A 12,335-nucleotide genomic window follows, 5' to 3' on the forward strand; every position below is an offset into this window, starting at 1 on the left:
GTGTGCTCTTCCGATCTTCTTCTCTATCTATCTATCTATCTATCTATCTCTATCTATCTATCTATCTATCTCTCTCTCTCCTCTACGTGAAACGCTTTTGTTCTGAGAATGAAGAGGAATATTTCCAGACCATTAAATAACGCAGGTCCACAACATATTCTCAATATCGTCAGAACTAATATACCTATGTATGTAAATTGTAAGCGAATATAATTGTAAAACGTGAAAAACGTTTCGATGTATCGATCAGCGAAATGTCGAAGTCGTAAGTAGAACATTATACCTCCAATTTACCATCCGCGCGTGGCAATATGAATTTTCAATAATAAACGTAAACAAGAATCATTCGGTAAATAACTGTTATCGTGCGTCCCGGTGGAAAATGAAAATAAATATCAGCGGAGACGTTTTACAATTTTTGCGCGCACAATGCCCGCATTATGCTACGCTGAATTATGAAACCGAAATTGATGTGGTACGTAATTTGCAACACGCAGAATCGTTATGTGATTGCCTAGTAGAGTATCGAAATTATTCATACATGATGTTCGCAATTTATTAAAAAAAAAAAAAAAACGAGAAAATAACTCATGAGTTTATGCGTTGTGATTTTCCAGCATTTACGTTAAACATTTATGATAAAATTTCGCAGAGTACATTTCAGTTGGTTTTTTCAACAGATTTTCTATTTAAAATTTGTCGAGTACTTATGGCTTCTCGAATATTTAATTAAATTATGTCATATTGCAAATTTCATATATGTATGTATACGCGCGCGCGCGCGCGCGCGTGTGTGTGTGTGTGTGTGTGTGTGTGCGTGTGCGCGCATAACTTTTGGAATTAAATGTGATAATATTAATAATGTTATAAATTATCTCGGAAGAGGGCAAGTCAGAAACGACACAACGGCATCAGTGTATTCATAGTTGTTACGTAAATATCGTATCAAAAAGCAAATTAAATGAAATACTCGAGATAAAATTTTATTTTGAAACCTGGAAGAGTATTTTGGTTGGAACGCGCAAACGAAAATTGGTTGTGACAGACGAAAAGATTACCGTCGTGAAATCTAACGCCATTAAAAGATTCTGCGATTGGTGTGGGGAGGGGCGGGGAAACACTCCGCGACGTTACACACGTGATGGAATAAGTATGTAAGCGGATCTCACATTTTATCGAATGCCTTTATTTTGAATGACACGTAAAATCAAATCAGTAAAAAGGGATACGCTGTGAAAAATTAGAATATAGTAAAACGGCTTAATTTCAGCGTATTTTTTATCACATTAATTGTGATGAGAATAACCGTCTGAATATTTTCTGGTAGTATTTTTTGGGTTTACGTTTATAAAACATGTTAAAAAATCTCAAAATACTTTTTGCGCACCTTCGTATAATATTTAATCATGGAAGCATATTCATATTTATATAAAAAGGCTAGACGTAGATTTCAAATTTCATTTGAAAAATACTTGGAAGAAAGAATATAAAGAAGCACAACTAAATTAACAGTTATTTGTAAATTATTACTATATTTAATGAATATATAATTCATTATTTTGTATAAATATGTATATACGTTTTTCTCAACTATATACATTTGATAAAATAATTATATAATTATTTAAAAAGATAATATACTCTCTAAAAGTAAATCAGTGAAATCATCACTGATTTTCAGTGTATATCATTTTCCAATGGCATACTTTGGACTGTGATAAGCAATGACTATTTTAATTTTGTTTCAGTGATAATATACTGATTTAAATTGCAAATATCACTGAACGATAGTGAGTTTCAAACTGTCAAACAGTTTTGAGAACAAAAATTCATTGTTTTACAGTGATATTCACTGTTTAAATCAGTATATTATCACTGAAACAACATTGAAATAGTCACTGTTTATCACAGTTCAAAGTATGCCATTGGAAAATGATATACACTGAAAACTTTTAGAGAGTACTTATAAAAAATAGATTATTTACTTTATAATTGTTGTAACTTTATCGTTACTTAATGCCTCTCCCAGGCCTCTCTCCTCTTCTTAGATTTCTTCATTGCACATTTACTCGTGATTAATTGCGATCGCGCGATTCTTTACGAAACTCCCGTTGCGACATACAAAATTACAAACAATAATTTTATTTATTATAAAAATAATAAATATTATAAATAAACGAATGATACCTCGCGACTTTCTTCCATTACTTAAAACGTTTATGTCTACCATTACACGAGTCATACGACAAAGATTTCAAGCTTAATATTGATTGGCTATAGGGTAGACAGATCCGATAACTTCTCTTTCTTGCAGCCAATCAACAAGCTTGAAATGCTTTATTGTACGACAAATGTAATATTAACCTTAGGTTATCTTTAGGCTATTACGATAAAGCATTTCAAGCCTATTAATTGGCTGCAAGAAAGAGAAGTTGTTGGATCTTTCTATCCTATAGCCAATCAATAGGCTTCAAATCTTTGTCGTATGACTCGTGTTATGACACCCTAAGCAGACGTATTCGTGTTTTCACACGCCCTTTGTCCAGAGAAATAGCGAAGGACAAGTTACATCTGAATCAGCGGAAAATTCGAAGGGGCAACACGTTTAAGATCCAAGTGTAAAGTTAGTAAATATATATTATAATTAAAAAAAAAAATGATTTCAGTCTCAATACAATATTTTTTTACTGCTACGATCTAATTATACTCTCGGATATTCAAGTGACAAAGTGACGGTCCACGAAAAACTCGAGGAACTGTCTCCTCCGTTACGAGAGTTCTTCTTTTATAGAGCTAGAAAGTAATCTGTCTGGAGCAATTCTATTATTAGTTCTCCGGTTCTCTAAAATTATATCTATGTAAGATTTATATTTATATAAGGCTACATTTTCCTGTTTGCTAGATGTAAGACTAATTTTATCTAAGGGCATTAAGTGGATAATAATCGCACAAGTAGCTTAAAGAAATCAATCGGGTCACCCGGAAGTACCTGGAACAGCATTTCATAATCCCTATATTGCCTATCAATTTTTAAAACGCTTACGAATAATACATGGGATTAACAATAAAAGTTAATCGATTGCTCCAATTGATCGCCGTTGAGGCGTTTTCATTGGGAATAATCGCGTTTCACGAGAGATATATGTATAACGTGACTCTCTTTACCGGCTCGAATTACGCCGCTTCGGCTACGTTTGCAAATCGCTTATTGTTACGGACTGTCGGGAGGGAATTTATCGGATAAGCGCTATTTGTTTCCTAGCGTGCATAAGAACGATGTGTTTTCTCCTTGTCGCGATTGTGTCTCGGGGGGATAATAACGCGACGACACGCTCGCTGTATACCGCCGGCTCGGCTTGGCTCGCGGCGCGCAAATGGCAGGGCGGCGACCTATTGTAAACAGTAGCGTGCTTGTACGCCGCAAAAATACAAAACGCCAAGGCCGCATACCAGCCGGTGTTGGCGTTTCGAAATATCTAATGTTTTATTGAATACATACATATCAAATATTCCGTTTCTCCTGTCTCAATTCAGTTACTCTGACAAACGATAGATACATGGCTTGGATTACTTAATCTGTCGTGTATTTCTCTCTCTCTCTCTCCTCCTCTCCCGGCCCCCTCCCTTCTCTCTTGCACTCTTCTATGGAAAATCATCATTCTGTATGCATACATTTATTGAGACACCTTAGTAAGCAACAGATGTAATACTTTCCTGTAATGGTGCTTCCCCTCCGCCTCTCTTTCCTCTCTCTCTCTCTCTCTCTCTCTCTCCCCTCCCCCCGAAAATAATAGACAGCGGATAATTTAAAGCTCAATATTCGACACAAAAGTAAAACACATTCTGATCTATGTATAAGCGTTGTTAAAAGACGCGAATATATCGCCCATAAATATCAGGAGAGATTTACAATTTCTATCGCGTCGAGATTGCTCCGTACTTTCTTTTCGATTCGTACTTTTTTCCCGTGTCTTATCGTGATAAAGTATCACGTTTCAAGATTCGCATTTGAAACGAGTAAATCGTGCGAAATATCCGTTTTGATGGAGAGCCATGATACCTTTCGGCACGATACGCTTACGGATCGTTTCACATTATAAATTGTAGGGATTTATTAATACCGCGGGCCAACAAGCGCGTTACTTGTTACTAACTGCGTAAGAAATGATCGTGGTTCTCTCCTGGAATTCATCGCGATCGCGCGTCTCGTGGGATAATAACGGCAATAACGCACGGGCGGACTATGGAGTGGCTCTCTCTTGGCTGCTGCCTACCGGCTCGAAATCGTGGCATGCGAGTGATCGAGCCACATCGTGGCCTTGTGTACACCACATGACGCCACGTGTATCAAAATAAACACAAGCGCGGAACGTCGTGTCAAGACTGTCAAGCATTCCACGTTATAGTTACAAAATATTTAACATGACGGAATAAATGTATACGCGATATCGCATCCTTGCTTCAATGGGATACAAAAATAACGTGATTTTTTAATTATTATCACGAATGAGTTAGGTAAACGTCTCAGCCTGTCAATCATCAGAAATGAACTAACTTAACTCTTCGGTGTCATTCTGTAAGTATAGATCGACGTTTTTTATTTTATCCTTTATATGCTGGCGTTTTGATTAAAAAAATATGTTGTATGTTTATTTTTTTTTTTTACACAATACTCAATGTGTTGTTTTCATACCGAAGAGTTAATTTCATTTAAAAATCGTGAAAATCGTCACAGTCGGATTGAATAATGAAGTCAATAATCCAATGGAAAGCCATGATACATATTATATCTATAGTTTGTCAGAGTAATTGAATTTGAGACAGGAGAAACGGAATATTTGATATATGTTATAGGTATATATGTATTCAATAAAACATTAGATATTTCGAAACGTCAATACCGGCTGGTATGCGGCCTTTTTATTAATGAAGATACATACATTTTGCTTGCTATCGCATTATATTCATTAAAGTCTGACGTTTTGATTAAAAAAATTTGTTATATGTTCATTATTGTGCGATTTTTTTAATACAATACCCGGTGTGTTGCGTAACAAAATGTATATGTGATACCGAAGAATTAATTTCATTAAAAAATCATGAAGATAGTACAGTTCAAAAAGGATGATTTTTTTAAGGATTGTGAAATAAAAATGGGTGAAAGTAATTATCCAAAATGTGTGAAACGCAAAAGGTGATTTCATCATGTTAAGAATACATTCTTTTTCTGATATTATTTGATTCGATAATTTTCTGTCAAGTGAAAAAATAGTTTTTCCTCTTTATTGAGAAACTTAATTTTTCGTGAGTTGTGTCACTTCTGAAGCAGAGATACGATACGTATGTACATACGAATATTCTATCCCTTGTATTTCGATCTATTTAATAATTACTACATATTTTGCGTTTCGTTTTGCGGACTCATTAGCGCCGTTTAAGATAACGATCAATTTGGTTCGATTTAGAAAGCAGAGTGGAAATGCTGTTATATATTTAAATCCTAATCGATGAGAGAATTTACTCCAGTTTGATCGACACATATAAGTATACATTGCTAGTAGCAAATTTTAAATCATCACGCGCGAATTACTTCTTTCTTTAAACGACAATTTGATTATATTTAAATGATTAATTATTTTATTTAAAATAAGAAGTAATAGACTTACTCCAATTAAACGATTTCATTTAAAGAGTATTTCGAGTTTGTTATTTGAAGAATAAAATTCTCAGCCGCTATAATATAAGCTTAAACATTTAATGAATACCATGGAATTATTTAATTATTTAGCAATATTTTTTTGTTCACGTTACTAAGTTTAGCTATAATTAATAAATTTTAAGTAAAGTTAAATTTATAATTTCTTGAGCAATTCTTTATTGATAATTTTCGAAGAGTTATGATATATCTTGATGTATTTTCTTTATGAAAAATTGATCGAAATGTTCATAAAAATAGTTTGAAGAGGACAGAATATACCATTATAATTGTTTTTCCGTGAACCGTCCAGAAAGTTAAAAACGAAATATCGAAATTTAACATGTGATCACCGGCACGTGAAAATTATAATTACATTTATACACACTTATACACGGAAAGAACGATTTTGCTGGAAGGTCTACAAATTTTGCTGGATGCAGATCTAAAAATAATTTTGTTGGACTATCAAAATAATTTTGCCGAAAACTCAAGAATAATGAAATTGTTATAAAATGTTTTGATATTATATAGCAAATTAAATTTCTAACAAAATTATTTTTAGATCTGTATTCAGCAACATTTTTAGACCTTCCAGCAAAATCGTTCTTTCCGTGTAAAAGTGTGTATCAATGTAATTATAATTTTCACGCGCCGGTGATCACATGTTAAATTTCGACATTTCGTTCTTAACTTTCTGGACAGTTTCGCGCGAAAAGATTTTTCTTTAGAGTCTAGACCATAACTCTGGCCCTTCGAATCGCATGAGATGCGCGTGACTGGAAAGTTATACACGCAGCCGAGGGACCAGGTGGGAAACTGGGTCCAGATGGTCGCGGATACCTTGAAAGTGCGCGTGGAAATTCTGATCATTCACACGCACGCACGCACGCACACACGCACGCGCGAGCGCGTTCCGCTATTCGAGCGACCTGAAACTCGGGAAAGTTAGACCGTCGTCGAGTGCAAACTGCTTGCGTGGCCGGCGCGGTCTTTTCCTTTCTTACCAAATTGCGGTGCATGAAAAGCGCGTATCTGTAAAGCGCAACGTTTATAGCTGCGGGAGGCTCATAAAAACAAAGGGACCGAACTCACCGAACGAACGGTAAAGGTAACGCGGAGTATCGATTGCTGACGGATCGCTTTTGTTTTGTTTCCTCGTTGCTTACGCGGCGTACGCGTCACGCATCGTTGAACTTACCCGGCGATATTTAACCGTACTCTCTCTCCATCTGGCATATTTTTTTTAGAAAAAACCCGATCTAAGCGTCATCGAAACGCGCGACTTCTATTTAATTTTAAATGTTATCATTTGCTTTTTTTTTCTCTCTATCTCCAGTGATAAAATAAAGTTCCCTCGTGTGGAAATATGTGTGTGTATTTATTTATAGATTTTATTGTATTTTTACGCTCTAGTAAATATTTTACCCATATCTCGTTCCGCAGTTTATTTTACAATACTCGAAAATCGAAAAAAAAATCGGATCGGAAAGATTCGTACAAACAAATTTCCGAGAAGAATTAAAGGAAGGAAAATTCTGCGTGGGTTAGCGGGAGAGGATATTGCGCGTATTTCTTTATCGGGAGAAAAAGAAGGTAATCTCTCCACCCGAAGATATTAACCCGGAAGAAACGGGAAACTTTTTTTTCCTCCGCAAGAAGATTTCGCCGTATAAGGGAAGATACGTTGTGTCATCGACTGTGCAGAAGATACGTAAACGCACGCGTGGGTGCTATATAGAGACACCCCCGCGTCACCCGACTCCGCTGCGCTTTTCTTAGGCGGCGGCGTTTGCGAGAAAAAAGTCTCACACGGTTTTAAAAGCCACTATCATATTTTGCCAGGCGACTCTCTCATCGCGACTTTTCGCGCACGATCGGCTCCGACGCACATGCATTCTCCCCCGATCTCTCTTCGCGGTTATTACGGGCAATATCGCACGTTGGATAACCAAAGAACTCGCACATGCGAAATCACCGGAGATCCCAAAATCCTCTCTCTCTCTCTCTCTCTCTCTCTCTCTCTCTTTCTGCCTCTCCCGCGCGCGAAGCGCCGCGCCGTCAGCGAAAAAATATTAGATACCGCGTTGCGCGCCACGTGCGCACACCTCTCCACCCTCCCCCACATAGATTGCGCGCCCGGCCTTTATTCCGTTTCGAATATAAATTTTGTAAGGCGGTGGAATATTGAGAGGGGAAAATGGAAATTTTCGTTATACACGCGCAGCGGAGCGCTTTTCGAACTTTCGGGGAATTTTAAGGGTGCGTTAATTAACAACGATCCGTACAATAAAAGTCACATTCAACGCGTTTCATTTTATCGCGTTTTCATTATTATCAAAATATTGAAGGTATTGTGTTATTAAGTTAATTTTAACCGAGAGAGCGCGACTCGACAATGCCAGGAAATTTCGTTTCGCTCGCAGATTTTGTTTAAGTTTCGCTTTCTATATAAGTTTATCTTCGAACAAGTCAATGTAATATCGTTAATATCCATTGTATTGCGTTATCGGTGACGTAAAACATAAATTTCGATTTTACAGAAGATTTTGTCTTACGAAAGGCCCGAGGCAGTGACCGTCGCGTACTCAATCTTTAAATCCGTTCCTGGTGAAGATAATTAAAAAATAATATTATCTTCCACCTTTATTAATTTAATCACATAGCACCTTCCCACGGAGTACAATAGTCCTGTTAGAATCACAAGTCGGTTAAATGGAGATTCATTCATTCGGTATAACTTTTTATTAAAGCATTAAATAATTTTTACTATCTTCGAATAGCTCTCATTGAAGATCTGTCGTTCATGTGTCACGTCGTTTGTGGAATTATTAGTTTTGTGTAAAAAAAAAAGAGATCGTAAGCTGCACAGTGGATAGATTAAAATGGGCTATCTCGCGTCGCGAAAAATTGCAATCTTTTTTTTTTTTAATATTTTCGGCGTTTCGATATCGCTGCGAGTGAAGGGAGCGACTACAATTAAGAGCGCACATTGGGAGATATTCGAAAAAAAGTATAAACTTCACACGAATACGCCTGCCGGATGGCGCGATGGATCGTTTTACCGGTTGAAATATCACAAATTTCGTTTGGAGACAGCAATCAATGCACTTCTCCGGGCGTTTGCAGCTGAAAACTGAAATTGCAATGCAATAATCAACGCGTGATCAAAATGCGTTGAAAAGAGTTTATATTTCGGACATACTTGAAATTAACGTAAAATATAAATTTTAAACATTATAATCCGTACAATGATTGCTTGCATAATGAATATAACTATCATGCTAGAAAAAAAGCAACTTTTTTTTATTATCTAAACTCGTAATAAAATCTTCTCCACTACTAATAATAATACAATCATCAAAAATAACTTTTTACTTTTAATAATTTTTAGTAATGTTCTCTTAAAAAAAAAAAGAATTATATATTTGTCCATGTTTTGTTTCAATCTTATTCAATTTCTATTTTTAGTCAATCTCTAAATTTTAAGAACGCTTTTAAATGTTACAATGTTTCATGTATCTATATTTAAATCATCTCTCTGCACTTGGCCTACTTTGCGGAATTAAAAAAACAATAACTCAGAATTATAGGCCATTTATAAGCTTTCCTGCAAATAAAAAATTGTTGACCTCATCATCGTGAATTAAAATTTAATTTTTTAAGTGGAATGAACGTTCACCCCACTTAAAAAGTTAAATTTCAATCACGTAACGAGTTCAAAAATTTTAATTTGCAGGATTTTAATTTCACAATGCAGGGAGAGGGAGTCTCAAGTGCACAGAGGTATTCAAATTGATACATCATCTTCTCATTCAATCAAGATGTCAACGTTGATTTCATTTTAAATCGATAGCTCATTGGAAAAAAATCTGGTTGCATTAATTGGACATCTGCTGCTAATATATCTGTTCGAAAGTCGACGAATCTTTTAGAATTTAGTCTTAAATACGAGAATTGAATTTCACTTCGTCCATCTCGTGGCACATATTGCTTGCAAGAAACGTCTGCTGAATACAACCAGAAATTTTGTAAATCCAACTGGAAAATATTAATCAAATCCGTAATATAAAGTCTAACCATGTTCTAGTGATAAAATATTGAATTATAATTCTTTTAATCTAATCAGAAATTTTGATTTCACCAACCATTTCATTCAACCATGTACGTCTTGTTGGTACAATCCAACCATTTTTTTTCGGCGCTTGCAGCGGGATATATAACTCTCAGAGCCACACGTATTTTTATTTAAATGCCCACCTGTTAGTACTCTCCCTGGCTTGATAGTGATTTACTAACGCGGATCCTGACAGCAAGGTGTTAAGAATTTTAAAAGCTTGCCCGACGCTTGATGCAATTGCGCCTGATGTTATCCGTGCCAAGGCCGGTAGTATATGCAACATCAGACAGAGCCGATCTTATACTGGGCGTGCCACGGCGGCTGTTAATTAGAAATTCCTAATCTAATCTAGCTTCGGCGAGTGCGGAAAAAGGGGGAGAAGGGGAGGCAGCTAAAAATCCGCCGTTATCAAGACTGGAGTTATCAGCGAAAGCAGCGCGAACCGAGCGCGGAAAAATTAATTTCTATCCCGCTATGGTATTAATTAGCCCTTTGTGATGATAACCTGTTAAACGCCGGTGGTTTTCCACCCGCAACGACGACGCCCGGGAGGGGTCGGGGAGGAGGCATTAGACTGAAGAAGAGCGGCGCTCGCGAGCTAATTTGGGGCAGGGCGAAAAAAACAAAACGGAGTCACGTTTTCGCGTTTGCACCGAGAGGAAACTAACTGCGGAAACGGTCGTCGCCTGTACCTGAAATTTTTTTAATTAGATCCGTATCTGCATTAAGTGCCCTTAAATTGCTCGTTAACGGCCGCGACGACGCCCTGTCCTGTACCGTAGAGGAAAGGGGGAAAAAACAAATGCGGTTAATTAATTAGGAAGTTTTTGAGAACGTTACGCCAAACGAGACTGATTCTACGTTCTTGCCCGACAAATAATAATTAGGTCGATCTTTAGTGGCGCATTAACAAGTGCTATCTGTTGCATTATGCGGTTGTTATTTTGAGGGGAAGCGGATCACGCGGTTACATTGTTATGCATCGGAAAGCTGCAGCAGCAGCAGGCGGCGACGGCGGCGGCGCGCGGCGCCGGCGCGCGGCGCCGGCATCGGACGGTGCACAAGCAGCGGAGCATATCGCTTTTCCCGGGAATAAATTCGCGGCTATAGCTGTTGTGTTGTTGTCGTTGTGTCTAGATGCAAATATCTAAATGCACCTCCCCGTTTATCTCCTCACTTATAGAAACGTGAATATTTCCGGCAGTAGTGCCTGTATCAGCACATAATTCGCTCATATTGCATGCACTTATCGTCATTCGTTATTCACGATTTCAGAAAATTAATTTTAGTAAGATAAAAAAGTTCATAAATACTCAACGTTTTTCAAAGTGCTAAAAGGAAAAAAAGCACGTATGCGAAAATAAAGTTGGGCTCACCAAATATAACGGAAACAAAGAGAGAGGAAAAAATTATTTCAAACAAAAGTTTTACAATTTTGATAGGAAATGTAACGTGTGCAACATTTCATTAATTTTTTATTAATTTTCCATAGAGCATGCGTTTTTTATAAAATGTAAACGTAATCGACATTTTTTCACAAATAAAATCATTTTTTTTTTTTTTATATAACTGTATAATGTTATCTTTTTATACTGTATATAAAAGCATTATAGTAAAATCGTCAAAAAATCAATAATTTACAAAATGTTTCATATTCTGATATAAAACATAAAAATATCCGATATAATTTCGAAATAAAACGTAAAATATATTAATTGTTGATGATCTAAAACTTTTACCGAACAATCAAGATAAATCGATTAATATAAAAAAAACATATAACTGCATTAAAAAAATACATAAATATAGCGCACTGCACTTTTAGCATCGCGGATTGCGCGCTTTCTGTTTAAACTGTGTATAAAGCAACTATAAAGCGTTTGAATTAATAAAGCACTGAGTGAATCTCGTTTCAATTATCGCAAGAGATCTATAAATCAATGGCGAATGCGGGTGCCTTCAAATCGCGGGAGCGAGCTAGCGAAACCAGCGCGGTGATAAAGAACGAAGTGCATCGCGCGGCATGCAATCGCCGATGAATGCACTTCAATCGCACTCGCCCTCCAGACAATGCGCGCGGTTCGAGGTAACTGCACGTTAACCTCCGCTTTCTTGGACCCCAACAATCGAGAGCGCGCCTCCATTTTCTGCAAAAATACAGCCGGCCACTACACGGCCCTCACCCCCCCCCCGCCGCTCCTCTCTCCGCCCCGCGAATCCCGCGGGGGAAACTATATAATGATCAACCCACGACGTACAAGTGGGGTACATTACGAGCGTTGTCGCGAGGTCCGCGGCGCGTGTTGCTGCCGGCATTAACGCTCATTAACATCCGCCATGCAGTTTTAATGGGCGCCCATCGGTTTGTAATAGGTATCGGAGGTTGTCGAGCTTTTCGTGTACGCGCCAAGTATAATAATGAACCTGCCGCAGAAGCTGTGTATACGAAATCTTTACACATACACACACACACACACACACACACACACACACAACACAACACACACACACACACACACT

The 12,335-nt window shown here is 37.2% G+C and overlaps 1 protein-coding gene across 6 annotated transcripts in view; it reads right to left on the reverse strand.

The window, feature by feature from the left end:
• Window positions 1-12,335, reverse strand: part of LOC105452848 (leucine-rich repeat and immunoglobulin-like domain-containing nogo receptor-interacting protein 1) — an 86,909-nt gene that overhangs the window by 59,593 nt on the left and 14,981 nt on the right. The window contains exon 1 of one of the 6 annotated variants that reach the window (XM_011694341.1): window positions 9,956-10,132. The exons of the other annotated variants lie outside the window; for them this stretch is intronic. The gene's annotated coding sequence lies outside the window, so the exon portion shown is untranslated. Of the gene's footprint in view, window positions 1-9,955; window positions 10,133-12,335 lie in introns of those variants that run through there. 6 annotated transcript variants of the gene reach the window in all.

The sequence above is a fragment of the Wasmannia auropunctata genome, unplaced genomic scaffold, assembly GCF_000956235.1.
Source record: "Wasmannia auropunctata unplaced genomic scaffold, wasmannia.A_1.0 LD336026.1, whole genome shotgun sequence".
In the NCBI taxonomy this organism is placed as follows: domain Eukaryota; kingdom Metazoa; phylum Arthropoda; class Insecta; order Hymenoptera; family Formicidae; genus Wasmannia; species Wasmannia auropunctata.